Source organism: Carya illinoinensis, chromosome 1 (genome assembly GCF_018687715.1).
Source record: "Carya illinoinensis cultivar Pawnee chromosome 1, C.illinoinensisPawnee_v1, whole genome shotgun sequence".
NCBI classification, from domain to species: domain Eukaryota; kingdom Viridiplantae; phylum Streptophyta; class Magnoliopsida; order Fagales; family Juglandaceae; genus Carya; species Carya illinoinensis.
The window spans coordinates 36,368,200-36,384,053 of NC_056752.1; the positions used below are offsets into that span (position 1 = coordinate 36,368,200).

At 35.9% G+C, this 15,854-nt stretch overlaps 1 non-coding gene across 1 annotated transcript; it reads left to right on the plus strand.

The window, feature by feature from the left end:
- Positions 1 to 14,518: 14,518 nt before the first annotated feature.
- Positions 14,519 to 14,626, plus strand: LOC122293653. Its single transcript, XR_006237328.1, has one exon. It is a non-coding gene; the product is annotated as a small nucleolar RNA R71 (small nucleolar RNA).
- The last annotated feature ends 1,228 nt before the right edge of the window (positions 14,627 to 15,854 follow it).

Genomic DNA, 15,854 nt, shown 5'->3' on the forward strand with positions numbered 1-15,854 from the left:
GTGCATGCATGGGTGGTCCCTAGCTATATACGTACAGTTTGGTTGAAACTTACAACTCAATGACGCATCAACACTGAATATATATGGTGATACATATAGATCGATCATGACAACCTGATCTGAATCAATTAATTAACTAAAATACTCACAAAAACTAGAAACTCAAATTGCAGGTTATTTATAACACAAAATATATATAGTGGTCAATTAAGTGGATCAAATCTCTTGAAATTGGTCATGCAGAATTTAATATTGATGGGAAGTTTTATTGTATTTAATCTTAGTGAACATGGAAGGTCTTGAGGGTTTTGATTAGTACATTAGATCAGTTTTTTAAGAGTTTGGTTTTTATATTTTTTATAACCCTCAAACTATCTACTATAAAACATATTTCTCCGTCATAAATAAGACACTATTAATAAAATTTAATCACAATATGTTCTTTAAATAAATCACTTTTAACATAATCCACATTGATTTTGGATTAGATATATCACTACAAGAAATCAGGCCTTTCCAGTACTTACAATCGTTGCAAAAAGTCTAAAAATCGCTGGATGATGTTTATAATATTGATATGCTCATCATTTTTCAGGTAAATCGCTGCAAGTAAAAGTAACTATGTATATGGGTGTGTCTGGAATTGATCAAGGGTCTGACTTTATCCAAATGATAAGAAGACTGATCCACAACGTTGCTCTCAAGAATAATTTCCAAGTCAATGGAGGTTGCATGGTTATGTACCTTCAAAAACAACTGGTTTAAATGTATTTAAATTAATGTGAGTTGTGCAGAGAGGCTGAGAGCCTCAGCTTGCATTTTAGCTTATAGTCAAGTCAACCTATACCCTTAAATCTTCATGACCACTCTTCTTCTTCTTTTTTCTCAAAAAAAAAAATAAATAAATAAATAAAATAAAATAAAATAACTATTAATTGAGAGTTGTGTGAAGATAATGGAATTGGACAAGGATTCTTCCATTCAAGTTCCTTATAGAATCAAAGTCTATATATAGACTTTATAGAAGAATCGAAAAGAATATTATTGGTTATAGGGCACAACAGAGAGTAGCAATCTCATATGTTCTCTGTAGTGCATATTCTAGTAGACATGATTGTTGTGCTGTGCGTGCGTTGTTGGTCTGCTGTGTGATAGACTTGATATTGAGAGTGTGATATCTAATAAGCCACATGATGCAAACGCCCCAATCCCATGGCAATCGAAAGCTTCCATACATGATTGTATACATTCGACCTGGGCCACTCAGAACCCACAATATGCCAAACAAATTACTTAAGGATACCTAGAAATCTAAACCCACACCAACACGTCCACAAAATGCAAGTATATAATCAAAATCTTGTGCCAAAAAATTCATGATTTCAGACTCAAAAACCTAGAAATTAATCTACAAAAAAATGGCAATTTTTTACACTGCAACAAGAATGAATGAAGGGGAAGAGATACGATAAATCGTTGCAACCATACTTGTGATGATGGAAGGTAAACAAGAGTCTCGACTCATAAATCCCCACCTTCGATTTGCTCAAAATGGTTGAAAAACCAAATGCTTCAAATCCCCAATCGCTGCAGGGCACCCATTTGTAAGGGGAGGAGAAGACGACGTACTGTAGCTTCCTCAGGGAAGGCTAACGAAATGGAGGAATACAAGCTTGGGTGGGGATTGAAGATGCTGGTCAAGCCGTGCGGGGGTGGGTATCACAACGATGGTACATACTTGCGTGCGGGGGTGGGTATCACAACGATAGTACATACTTGGGGATGGGGATGAAGAGAGAGATTCACTGAGAGAGAAAGTAATCGGAATGACGAAGGTTCAACGGGGGAAAATAAAAAAATTCGTGTGTTTCGGTGCCCAAGACGATATTGCAATGACTGCAAAAACAGCCGCTCCTTATTAATTGTAAAGTCGGGGTTTATATGCAGCGACGAAAATTAAATCGCTTCTAATACTTGCAACAGAATAAAAATCGCTGAAAAAAACCCTAATTTCTTGTAGTGTATGCAGCATATTGTCCATCCGGCATTAATTAACCACATTGTGTGCATCACGTGGATGAGGCTCTAGATCATGATGTATTATAAATGATGTAGATCACTCATATGGCCAATAAATTAATTAACCCTTGACTTGCATAAGATGGACCAATCAAAGAGTGCCAGCTTTCATAATATTGTAAATGATATGCATGCGAGTCCTGTTGTTCTGTGAACATTTATATTCAAAAAGTTACATATATAGTTGTATACTTGTTAGTCAGCAGTAATTTTATGACTATCATTTTCCTATTCGCAAATCTCAAATATAATCATATATAGAAATGGCAGCGATATGAGAAAATTTCAGAGATCAAAGCTGCGGCATTCATCCCAGATAGGTAGATGGGGTATTTGACTCACAGCTGCGGCAGCATGCACAACGCTCATGATGATCACTAGTCTAGTCCACCCTCCCAAGTCAACATTTCCTTCGGTATATATGTACATATACATATAGTTATCCGCATATGGGAAACTCTCATCTCGAGCCTTTTTACAGAGAGTAGGAGAAGCAATTTGCAAAAGGCGATTTACCCTGAATTATTAAGCAAGTAAGTCCATTGCCCTTCTTTTGTTTTTTTTTTTTTTTTACAGAACTATAGAGAATTTTATTCCAGATGAGAGATTACAACACTCAATGAGTTACAAGAGTTTTACTCTACTCACACAATATCAACTCTCTTTCTCTCTCTAGTGTTTTTTTCACTCTCAAATATGCTTTACACGCCTCTTGCCTCTTTTTTTTTTTTTTTTTTTTTGAGGAGGAACGAGCTTTTTTTTGTTTTCCTTCAAGTTTGTTTTCTGTAGCCATCCTAGTATATCCTTTCCAGCCACCCAAACGCTTAAAGACGAATAGCAGGTAGGCCGATTTTATCTATTTTGAGAATCCCTTTGAGTAAGTGCGGCACTTCGCTATAAGTATTCCATGTACCATTCTTCTGATCTGAAGCCCAGCGTGCTAAGAAGTCTGCTCCTGCATTGCCTTCCCTATAAATATGTCGAACCTTGACTTCCAAGGTAGCAAGAATGTTTTGTATCTTTTCCCAATAATCTTCAAGATACCATATACCACATCGCCCTTTTTCTAGCCAATGAACCACTAACAAAGAGTCTAATTCAATCTCCACTCTTTGAATTGCCAAGTCCTTACAATATTGAAGACCATAGAAGAGTGCACTGAGCTCCGCTTCATTATTGGAACCATTCCCCAGTTCTTTTGCAAAGGCCCAGATAATATTCCCCTCATCATTTCTAATTAAACCACCTGCACCCATACGACCCGGATTTCCCAATGAACTCCCATCCACATTTAGCTTAAACCAACCTGAGACCGGTTTCATCCATTTCACAAGACAGGGTCTTTGTCTCCTAATAGGCTTAATCGGAATAGAGAAAAATTTTAGAACTTCTTCATCTCCATCCTTTATCTTTTTTGTAGCACGCAATCGAAGACCCACCCAGGCAATGCCTGCCAGTATTGCACCCCACAAAGATCCCATGGAGGACCTTTTACCTTCCATACGTGCTTTACATCTCCAAACCCAAAGAGACCAAGTCACAATGATAGGAACAAGAGCAAGTAAAGTAAAGTCCATTGCCCTTCGCTTGTTAAAAAACACTAAGACAGCAAGGTCATTTAATTAACCTTTCTTCTTTTCTGCTTTCTTTTGTGATTTCTTCCTCTATCATAATAAAATATTTGGCCAGTTTTTTCTGTTCTAAAATGCCTAATGAAAGAAAACAATAGTTTACATTGCTTAGCATCTCTACTTTTTAATATATACTTTAAATGGTTCTATTAATCTTTTGAGGTGCTAAAGTTGAACGATCTGGGAACTCAACGTATGGTAGAAGATGTACTATTATGTAAAGTTATAAGATCAGTCAGTACATGCATGGATTTTATAGTTTCGATAATTACTTTTGATATTACCGTTTCCATAGTTACTATATCTTAATTAATTAATGAAAAAGCAGTGGTTTTACACAACACTACACCTAGAGGGGGGGTGAATAGGTGTAATCTAATTTTTATGGCCTTTTGAAAATTAATCAAACAAGCAGTTAATAAATGAATCAAATAACACAAATAATCAACACATGATTTTGTTCACGAAGTGGAAACTTATTTGAAGAACCTCTTCAAAATCTAAAACCACTCCGGGTGTAAGACACCACCTCAAATCCACTATAGAAACTTTAGTTTGTTACAACCAATTTAGAAACACTCACAAAACCTTTGTAGTAGCTAAACTTGGCTTGCAACACCACGAGTGACCCACTCGATCTCTACACGCATGTAGTGTCGGAACTCCGACCTTTCTATAGCTTCCCACGAGAACCTCTCGATCTCTGCATCAACGGCAGCTCCGGACTCTTCCGGCCAACAGAAATGTCCACTTCAATGGACTCAAGTAAGAGTTGATTTTGTGTATGTTGTGGTGGAGACGTGTTTATCCAAGAGAGAATCAACCAAATGGGGGAGAGGTTGCTCTAAGAAGTTCTTGAAGGCCCTTAGGGTTTTTGCTCTGATTCTCCACACTAGAACAGAAGCTAAGCTGTTCTATTTATAGTTCCCATCAAAATGAGGCGTTCAAAACCCTACATTGTAAGTGATCTGGAACATTGGCTCGAGCGAAGTGTCGAGCGAAGGTCGAGCGCCGAAATCTGCCTAAGTTCGCTCGAGCTAAGTGTCGAGCGAGGGTCGAGCGACACACTCTGCCTGGGTTCGCTCGAGCTATATGTCGAGCGAGGGTTGAGCGGTTGAATCTGCCTGAGTTCGCTCGAGCTGCATGTCGAGCGAGAGTTGAGCGGTGCAATCTGCCCAAGTTCGCTCGAGCGCTCTGTCGAGTGAGGGTCGAGCGAAGTCGCTTCCTTTGACCAATAATGAGCACACTTCAAGCTTTCCGCAACAACACTTGTTACAACACTATTTTACACAGGTTTTCACAAGAATATGCCAACACGCTCATTTTTCCCTCAACAATTAATTATTATTATTTTAGTATTCTTCTGACTTCTGAGAGTGTGAGTAGATCTATTTTTTATTTTTTTATTTTTTTATAAGATTTAAGAGCTTCACGTAGAATTGATGCATAACCTAAATTACCCGCCTGATCCCTATAGCAATTTTATATTTCTTATTCTCCTTTTACCTGAGTAAAATTCGAACTCAATTCATCAGCTTCTTAATTTATGATCACCCAATCTAGGTGCTTTTCTACTAGCAAAGGAATTACCTACTATTTCCATTCAGTTCAGTTGCTTTTTCCATTTTGAAAGCCAGAATAGAAAGATAAATAATAATATCCCCGATGAAAAATGGAACATAGCCACAGAACTAAAAATATCACTCGCCTATAAATTGTATTACCGAAGCAAAATAAATGAAAAGGAAGAAACAACAAGATAAACGGATGGAGGATTTGTAGCTTAAGCACCTTGATTATATTATATTAGTGGAAAGGTTTGTCTTACAGACATGTCATTTTTTTAAGAAATGACTTTAATAAAAATTTGTATGCAAATAGTTGGAACGGATCTTGTACTATTTCTCTATATATAATATATACGAGGCTTGCAGTACTGATCTCCGCCATTTGTTTAAAAAAAAAAAAAAAAGCTAAAAAAGGCTTATGCATTTTTATCCTAAATTTGTTTATAATATTAGTGACATTTTGAATACTTTGTATTAGGAACAGAGACTTGCACTTCTTCTCTACAACATAATGGGTAGAGTTGCTCTCTCAGTCTCCACTCTTATTAAGGCTATTGACAAAAAGCTAGCTGAGACTCCAATTAATGCTGAAGAGCGTTCTATATTTAAAGTGCACGAGCAGTTACTCAAGGTAAATGAGAAGGCTTACAAACCCGTGCTGCTTGCGATCTGTCCCTACAACGACCATGGCAAGGTTGGCCAGGGGCTTATGGAAGAGCATAAACTGCGGTAACTGAAGCAAATGCTTCGAAGGAGAAATGAACGTAGTGTGAAAGATTACATCATTGCCTTGAGGGATTTGAAAGAAAGAGCCCAGAATTGCTATGCAGGATGCATTAGCCTAAAAAAATATGAGTTCGTGGAAATGATGCTACTTGATGGCTATTTCATCATTGAGCTGTTCCGCAAGTGCGAGTGGTCGAGTCCAATGGATGATCATGATCCAATCTTCCAACTGGATTGGATGCTTCCTAAAATAACTCGCGATCTACTGTTATTTGAAAATCAACTTCCATTCTTTGTTCGGACTAGATTGTTCTTGATGATTGAAAGTAGCCAAACACCACTTCCCAGCCAATCCAAACATTTAGGAGAACACCCCATCAAGATTGAGCCGAACAATGAAATTACCTGTTTTGAAAGCTCAACCTCCATAGATCAGAGTGTCCAGATCAGACGATTTGGTGATCTTGCCCTTCTTTTTTTCTATGGCTCATTACCATTTCAATGGAATGTCAATGGATCAAGTTCTTATTCACTGAAAGATACTAGGCATCTACTTTCTCGGCCGCATAAAGCTATCACTCCTCCACTTGCAAAAATTGAATATGAGCATCTACAGGTTGGTGACAAATTCAAGAATGCAAAGTTTAAGCATCTACTTGATCTGATACATACAATTACAGGCTTTCAGTACTTGATATGGAACTACATCGTGCCAAAAAATGTCAAGGGGTTGGAGTCAAATTCAAGAAGGGAGAGATATTTAAAAATTTGTTTGGCCTGATAAGTAGAGTTGCAAGTCCTTTACTTGCAAAAATGGAAAATATGAAGAAGGGCCGTAATAAAAAGTCAATACGTTATGCCAAAGAGCTAGAGAAATCTAAGCTTCCATATAGGATTGAACACTGGAATTCAGTACCGTATCGAACAGAACTTCAAGAGGCTGGATTCGAATTCGAGATGGTAGAGAAATTTAAGGATAAAATTGTGGACAATTTTGTTTGGAAGTTAATAATACATGATGCCATTGCATTTCAAGAGGCTGAAATTGAACTGGAGAAGGCAAAGGAATTTTTGGATCTACTTCGTCGAAATAGGAATGAAGACCACAAGAAAGAACTTTGCCCACAAGATGGTAGAGAAATTTATGCGACTACCTTTTCTGAACAAGATTGAAGGCTGGAACTCAATTCCTAATGGCAGAGAGCTTAATGTGGCTGGAGTTGAATTCAAGAAGGCAAAGAAATTTAGGGATACAAAAAATATGATAAAGCAAATACCTAATGCAACAGAGCTTAAAGAGGGTGGGGTCAAATTCAAGAAGGCAAAGCAACGTGCCACGTTTGCCATATAGTTTAGCAATGGGGTATTGGAAATTTCACCTCTGCAAATAGGACATGAAACAGAGACTTTCTTGCAAAATCTAATTGCATATGAGCAAAATGATCCATACAAGGTTTCGAATAACGTCACCGACTACATGTGCTTATGGATGATCTCATTGACTCTCCCAAGAATGTTGAATTGCTCCGTCGAAAAGGAATTATTGAAAATTGGTTGGGTGAAGATGAAGTTGTTTCTACCATGGTTAACAAGCTTGGTCACCATGTCTTCTTTTCACCCAACAACTCCATTTATGCTAAAACTTCCATTGATATGAACAAGCACTACGCCAAACGCTGGAATGTATGGATGGCAAAATTGAGGCACAAATATTTCAATAGTCCTTAGGCTTTGCTTTCAGTTTTGGCAGCTATCATATTGCTTGGACTTGCAATTGCACAGACCGCATTTTCCATTATTCATTAGGTTTTCATGTTCTTATTTTTCTCTTAGTTAATGTATTATAATGTAGAATTTAATAAGATTTTAGAAATTAAATGAGCCATGTGGGTTCTCATCAAGTCTTTTGTTTGAGCTAAAAACCACCTTTCATTGAATAATAAAGTGGAGGACACATCTACTACATATGCTTGATTCTTCATATTGCATGACAACTAGCTACTCTGACCAACAGAAGGGGGGGATAGTTATGGAAGTAGAACTTTGGGTCAACCCTAACTATTGAAACAACCAGTAATTGAACGTATAAAGATAAACCTTCCTTGGAATAGCTAGCTGGCTTGTAGAATTCTCCCTTACATGAATAATGCATGACTTTTATAATATAGACTTACAGTGGTGTCGGCATCTTGATTTGGCCACTGGTCTAAACGAAAAAGTTCTTTTACCTTTCTTCTCATGTTTTGCTTTCGATCTTTTGTGAATTTTCAAATGGTTCACTATTCATCTTTTCAGGTGCTAAAGCTGAACTATTTGAAAATTCAGAGAAAAAAATATTCTCAAAAGTTCTAAAATCAAGCGAAATATGGATTTTACAGTTTCAATAATTATCTTTGGCATTACCCATTCAATACTACTTACAATTAATTAGGTCCATATTATTCACTGTATTCTTTTGATCAAGTTATTAAATCGAAACCATTTATTTAAAAATAGTAACCACAAAGAATTAATGGACAATTTAATAATATTGATCCTAATATATATAGCAAGATTACAAGTGTACGTAGAGTTTTCACGAGTTTTTTAGCATAGTAAAAGTCCGAGTCAATTCTGCTACCTTTTCGTATAAAAGGAACGTCCTAATATATATTTACAGTCAATGCAGCTGCTGTTCTGTAGACATAAGAGAAAGATAAAAGATATGACCACTCCGGAAAATGGAAACTAGTTAGCCACATTCTGTATAAAATGAAGTCACGTTTGTTGTGGGGACATTCCGGAATGTATCTGATTATATATGTAAGTTTTTCTGATAAATGAATGATGAAAACTTTCCTTAAAAAAAATACCACCCACCCACCAATCATCTAAGCAAAATAAATGGCAAGCTTATGTGATCTTATTAGGAGTAAACATCCATGGCGATTGTTGCAAATAAGAGAGTGTAATCTATTGAATTTGTTTTATGAGTTACATTATGTTTGAATTAAGATGCATCTAAACATGTTACTTGACTCATTGCTTATATAAATATATATATATATATATATTAAAAGAAAAAAATTGTTTTAAAATCTTTTATTATTTTCAAATCTCTATTTATTTTGGCTTATATAAAATAAATATGAAAACATAAAATATATTTTTTTTCTCATTGGGCTATCTAGTCTATCTCAAGTTTTGTTTATTTTACCTTCTTGTGCATAAGTCTAGAACTGGTGGTTGTTTATTTGGGAGTGGGTCTCTGTTTCAATGGTTTAAGTCAGTGAGACTCTGTAACTGAATGGGAGAAGTGGTTGAGTCCCAGTAGGCAATAGGGACTTAAACGTGAAAAGGGAAGGCCCGTGCTTAGCACGCTGGCCACTTAAGTGACTTAACTCATTGTCCCTCCCCGATACTGTCTATTACTGATTATACCCAAAGAGTAATACAGTAGTTGTAGCACAGCTTGATGTGTCGATTCCACAATGAGACAAATAAAAAGAATAATAGAAAGAACAAAGAAACTAAAAAAAATATTAAATAAGTAATGGAGAACAAAGATTAATTTTAATTGTAAATTAAAATGAAGCAAAATGATTAACGAAAGAAATACTCAAATTTGACGAACAGTAGAGCGTCGAGAATCCCTTGCACAAATCCGGTATTTTAATTATTCTTAATTCATTGGATAACTCAATTTGGAACTCAATTCCTGAAATTCTCAATCGGAAGAAATTAAATCAAATGTAATCATTTGAAAAATCATTCACCACTTTTAAAATACGTAAATTACTATCCCTATTGAGAAAATCTAACGATGACAATATACTCAGGGAACGATATTGCAGTAAAAAACTAAATCAATATAGATAAATAATTGATCTAAACATAATCAAGGAACTAATTCATTCAATAGAAAAAGCATGACTGAATCCATAAACAGAATAAATTCTATGATTATTCGGAGAAGAAATCATCAACAATGAATTGACAATGATAAAACAAAAGAGTTTTAGCAATTGAAAATCAAATACATGAATTAAAAATAAATTAGAAATACCATCTAATATGCAAGTTCATCCCTAACCCTACTTGAGAATTTAGTTACCCATAAATATAATGGACAACAAGAATCTCCAGATAAAGATGAAGCAAATGGCGGCCATGAAAGTGATTTTTTTCTCTCTTCAAATCTGCCTCTTGTGCCCCTCTCCTCCTCTATTTCGTGCTAATGATATGCTTATATAGGGTTGGAAAGAAACCCTAATGTCTTCTTAATTTCCGTATAAAAAAATTACCTAAATTTTAGGACTCATTTTAGAAGCCATTTACACACTTCAAGAGTTTGAATTTGAAAATCTTTATTAGAGACAAATTTATATCCCTTTAAGATAGATTTCTAATGCATCAAGAATTGCATCAATCCGATACATGAGTAAAATGTTACAATCAAAATACTAAAATATGTCTAGACTGTCTCCTAGAAAATTTCAGATTTGGACTTCTTGCAATCTCCTTTTGTGATTTCTTTTTCTTGATCCAAATTGCTCTCAAACCCCATGAAGTTCTTCCTTTGAATTTGAGTGGGCTTTGACTTGCTCTTTTACAAATTCTGAAATTAAACATAAAAAAAAATTGCTTAGGAGTATCCCAACGTAAATAGAAACACAATTTAAGAATACACATTAATTCCTATGATTTTTATCTACATTTTAGCATTTTAATCTAATAATAGGGTGTTTAGAGTGCACTTTCACGCACTCACCACATCCCCCAACTTACTCATTTCTAGTCTATAGCAATTTTCATGTCAAAACAACGAAAGAGACCAAAGAAAATCACACATAAAAGGCCACTAAGTCACACTTTCCAGATTCACACATCAAAACAATTTAAGGAATCTAATAACCCATCAAGATCAATCCACCTATAGCAATCCATAGAGTGTATGTGTGTTCTCCAAGCCATAACCATCTTACCACTAACTTTGACACATGCAACATCAAGAATGTCTCAAGAAAAATGTTTAACTCCATAACTTACGGGTATAATAGTGTTTCATGTTAGGGCTCTCTCTATGGAGTTGACAATTGATGTATACACACTCTCTTGAAAAATTAGGCAATTATGTACAAGCAACAAGCAAACATTGATCTTATGATAGGAACACTAACAAATGAGACTTCCACCAGTCTTTCCAACAGCTTACTTAGGATCAGAACGGTCAATACAAAAGGTTGTAACGTGGCTTGGGTTCAGGGCTATATGAAAAAAAGGATAAAAGAGATTCAAAAACTTCCAAGTACATAAAAAGAGAATTTTATTAAATATCTCAATAGACCACACTTCTCACTTGATGTACTCTCCAACTTTTCAGATCATCAAATAATAATGTTTTTTCTTCTTCTTCCTCTTCTCTTTTTTTTTTTCAACAATTTGATAGACAAACACATGCCACTTTGGTATTTTTTTTTTCCTTTTGGAGCTCACTCAATTGAACACTTTGCAACTTGTACTCTTTTATTTTTTTCTATCTTCTTCTTCTTCTTTTTTTTAATTGAAAATGATAAAATAAAAGAAAGAAAATGCAAATTTCACACCTAGTATACACTTGGAAGTAAAAAGGGTAGAAAATTAATGTATAGGTTATACTCCAATGTGGAGAGGTATGGATGATATGGGCATATGAAAAGAAAAAGCTACATGTGTTTATTAGCTCAAAGTTGGCTACTAGGGGTCTATGATGGAAATGGTTAACTTGAAAGGTTCAAACGTTGATCCTAAGTTGACATTCGTTATATCCCTAGTATATCCACCATCTTACCACAAACTAGGTAATGATATGCTCAAAAGTTGTGCCCAATTCAACATATCAATGAACGCTTATCACAATTTACTGCATTTGTAGACTCTCAATCTTCTCTTAACTGACATGAATACTTAAGCAAAAGGGTTCTGTAGCTACATGTGTCAAACAACCATCTTACCACAAAACTTAGATGAGTGCATTAAGGGTTCTGTGAATGTTTCAGCAAAAATGATTATAGTGAGTTTGGTGAATTCACGAAAATGGCTATGAATGAGAATGAGTACACATGTGAAAATGATGCACGTGTGATGCAAATTAAAAAAAAAAATTGACACATGAAAATATGCCATAGAGTTCCAACAAGTATTTTAAATACTGAATTTGCACCACCACCTTCCAATTTAAATGAAACATTATCCTCAATGTTTAAGAATCAAAATTGAATGGGGAGTAACTAAAAATAGTATAATACACTTGATGAGTGACGTGGGTAGGCACCAAAGATGGTAACCTGAACTAACAAAATAAAACTAACCTACAAACAAAGACAAAAAAAAAAAAAAAAAAAAAAAAAAAAAAACAGCGAACAAAGAGAAAAAGAAAGAAAATAAGAGAAAATAAAAATAAAATAAAACAAAGCAAAACAAAATAAATAAAGAAAAACATACCTGGGTGGTGTGGTCAAGGTTGATAGACTGAATCCACAAGTGGAATGTCTTCCACTTTCGGAACTTGCTTATCAATTAATACTTTAAGGCGTTGACCATTTACTTTAAAGATCCAATCATCCTTAGGATCTTCTATTTCTGCTGCCCCATTTACAAAAACATTCTTTACTACAAAAGGGCCAATTCACCTAGACCGAAGTTTTCCTGGATGCTTGTAAAATCCAAAATCATATAAGTATATTTGGTCTTTAGGTTCAAACCTCTTCCTAAGAATATTTTTATTATGAAACACTTTCATTTTAATCTTATAGACTTTAGACTTAAGCAAATGTTTCAATTTAACTCTTGGTGCTTTCATACTTACAGGAATCTGTTTTCTACATTTCTTAGGCAACTCCTCAAATTTCTGTTGCCAAGCCTGTGTGTCATAATCCTTGTCTATGACTGCGTCAATCATGTACGTTTGGTGGCACTCGTCATTTGTTGACCTCCATGGTCATGTTTCCAAAAGATAGCTTCATCAACCCAATTTATAAATACATTAGCCGTAATAAGGAAAGGTCTACCTGATATGAGAGGAACCTTAGAGTTAGACTCAACAACTGATTGAGAGTCCAAAATTTAGAAATCAACAGGATAATAAAACTTGTCAATTTGGATTACAGCATCTTCAACTATCCCTCTCGGTTTCTTAACTGAACGATTAGCCAACTGAAGCACAATAGAAGTAAGCTTAATTTCACCCAAACCAAGTTACAAATAAATGGAATAAGGCATCAAATTAACACTAGCTCCTAAATCTAGCAAGGCTTGTCCAAACTCATGATTCCCAATACTGCATGCAATCGTTGGACAACCAGGATCCTTATACTTAGGAGGAGTTCGCTGCTCAATTAGAGTACTAACTTGCTCTGTCAGAAATGATGTCTTCTTAACATAGTGCTTCCTCTTAACTGTAGACAAATCTTTAAGAACTTTTGCATGAGTGGGAACTTGTTTAATAACATGCAAAAGAGGAAGGTTATTCTTTACCTGCCTGAGGTTCTCCAAGATTTCATTACTAGAATCCAAAGTTCGCATACCAGATTTTAAAACTTAAGGAAATGGTACCTTAACTGGACTCTTGATTACCTCAGCTTTCTTGGAGAACTCGGTACTATCATTGCTTTGTTCCTCTTCAACATCCTTTAGCTTATCAATTGTTGGGATGTGTAAGGACTTACCACTTCTTGTCATAATGGCATTGACCTCTTTCAAATTTTTATGTGCCATATGCTGACCTTGGGGTGCGGATTGAGCTTGAGAAGGAAACTTGCCAAGCTTATTCACACTCAAGGAGTTCATTATCTTAGATATATGACTATTTATCTCTTTGTTTTTTTCAACAACCTACATAATCAAATATTCAAATTTTTGATTAGTTTTACTCTGTGTCTCAATAAAAGCATGTAAAGTATCTTCTAAGGGCACCTAGAAGATGAAGGTGCAAGATATGATCTAGGGAGTTATGCAGGCTGCTGGTTTTCAGATTTCCAACTAAAATTGGGGTGATTACGCCACGCAGAATTGTAGGTATCAGAAAAAGGTGCAACAGGCTTCATATACATACCTAAGGAATTATATTATTCCTCATACATCCCTCTCATCTCAGCAAATATGGTACAGTCTTGGGCAAGATGATCTACCCCACCACCCACAAAACATGGTCCAAAAGACTCTGCATGATTAGCCACGTGTGTTGGCTTTAAGTCCTTAGTCTTTAAAACCTATAACTCCCTAGTGAGCATCTCAACCTTAGCATTTAGGTTATCCTCTTAGCTGAGATGGTAAATTCCACCACCATTTAGGTTTCTTACAGGTCGTGACCTATTTGTGCTCTCAATAACACTAGGCCCAATCCAAGTGTGAGCTTTTTCAACAAGCTCATTAAGGTATTCTATAGCCTCATCAGGATCTTTTTGTAAGAACTCATTATTGCATATCATCTCCACAAATTGACGCTCTCTAGGTATAAGTACCTAATAGAAATAGCTCACTAAGCGCCAATTCTCATACCCATGATGAGGACACATACTCAATAGCTCCTTAAATCTCTCCCAAGACTGATACAAAGTCTCATTGTCCTTTTGTGCAAAGGTGGAGATTTACCTTTTTAAAGCATTGGTCTTATGTTGGGGAAAATACTTATTAAAGAAAACCTGAGTCATCTCATTCCATGACCCAATAGATCGTGGTCTCAGCGAGTATAACCAACTCTTAGCTCTATCCTTTAAAGAGAAAGGAAAGAACTTAAGTCTCACAATATCATCAGTTGCATTTTGACTATAAAAAGTCGCAACTACTATTTCCTCAAACTCCCTAATGTGCACATATAGATTTTCATTTTCCAAGCCATGAAAAGTAGAGAGTAACTGTATCATCCCTATTTTAAAATCCAATTGGTGAGCATTAGCTGGAAATATGATGCATGATGGTGTGGCTGTGCGTGTAGGGTGGAGGAAATCCTGAAGGGTCCTAGTGGGTTGATTTTCGTGTTCACTCATTTTTTCAGAATTAGAAAAATTATCAAACAAATTATTAGAAAAATTAGACTGACTCTAACTCTAACACAGGTCTACAAGCAAACCGACCAAACGCATCTCTATACCTGTGCATGCAAGGTAGAGAAAAATGCAACACTAAAAAAAAAACTACAAAAAGAAAAAGAAAATAAAATAAAGATGCAGCAAGCTAAAATAGGAAACAAAGTTACTGCATTTACAAATTGTTGAAAAAAAAAACTATCTCACAATTCTTCTACCGTCTCCCCTATGATGACCCGTTTTTACGTATATTTTCACTGAAGGAGTGTTTTTAATTTAATTAATATATTAGTTCTTTTATTTTAAATTATTGTATTTTAATTGGTTTTATTTTATTTGATGTGGTGTTTAATTTATTTTAGTCGTTTTATGTTTTTAAAATCGTTTTCGGCGGATCAGTTTTTGGTTTCCGGAGTGAGGACTGGACCTCAGTTCTTTTCCTTCATCTTTTCTTTTTCCCTTTTTTCTTTTTTCTTTTCCTTTTCTTTCCCTTTTTTCCTTTTTCTTTCTTTTCTTCTTCTTCTTTTTCCTTCTTCTCCTCCCGTGCGCCCGATTCTATCTCTTCCTCTCCCCTTCGCCTTCCAACTTCGGCCGCCCAATCCGCCACCATGCAGTGCACCGCCCCCACCGGTCGACTCCCTTCCGACCGGTGATCACCCCCACCAATTTTCAGGGTCATCCGTCCAGCCGTTAGCCGCCACGCACGACTGGAAGTCACGGCCCAGCTTTCCTTTCTCCCTCTATCACCGGTTGCTTTCCCAGCCCAGAATCGCCGCTCGCCGGCGACGTGGCCTACACCACATACC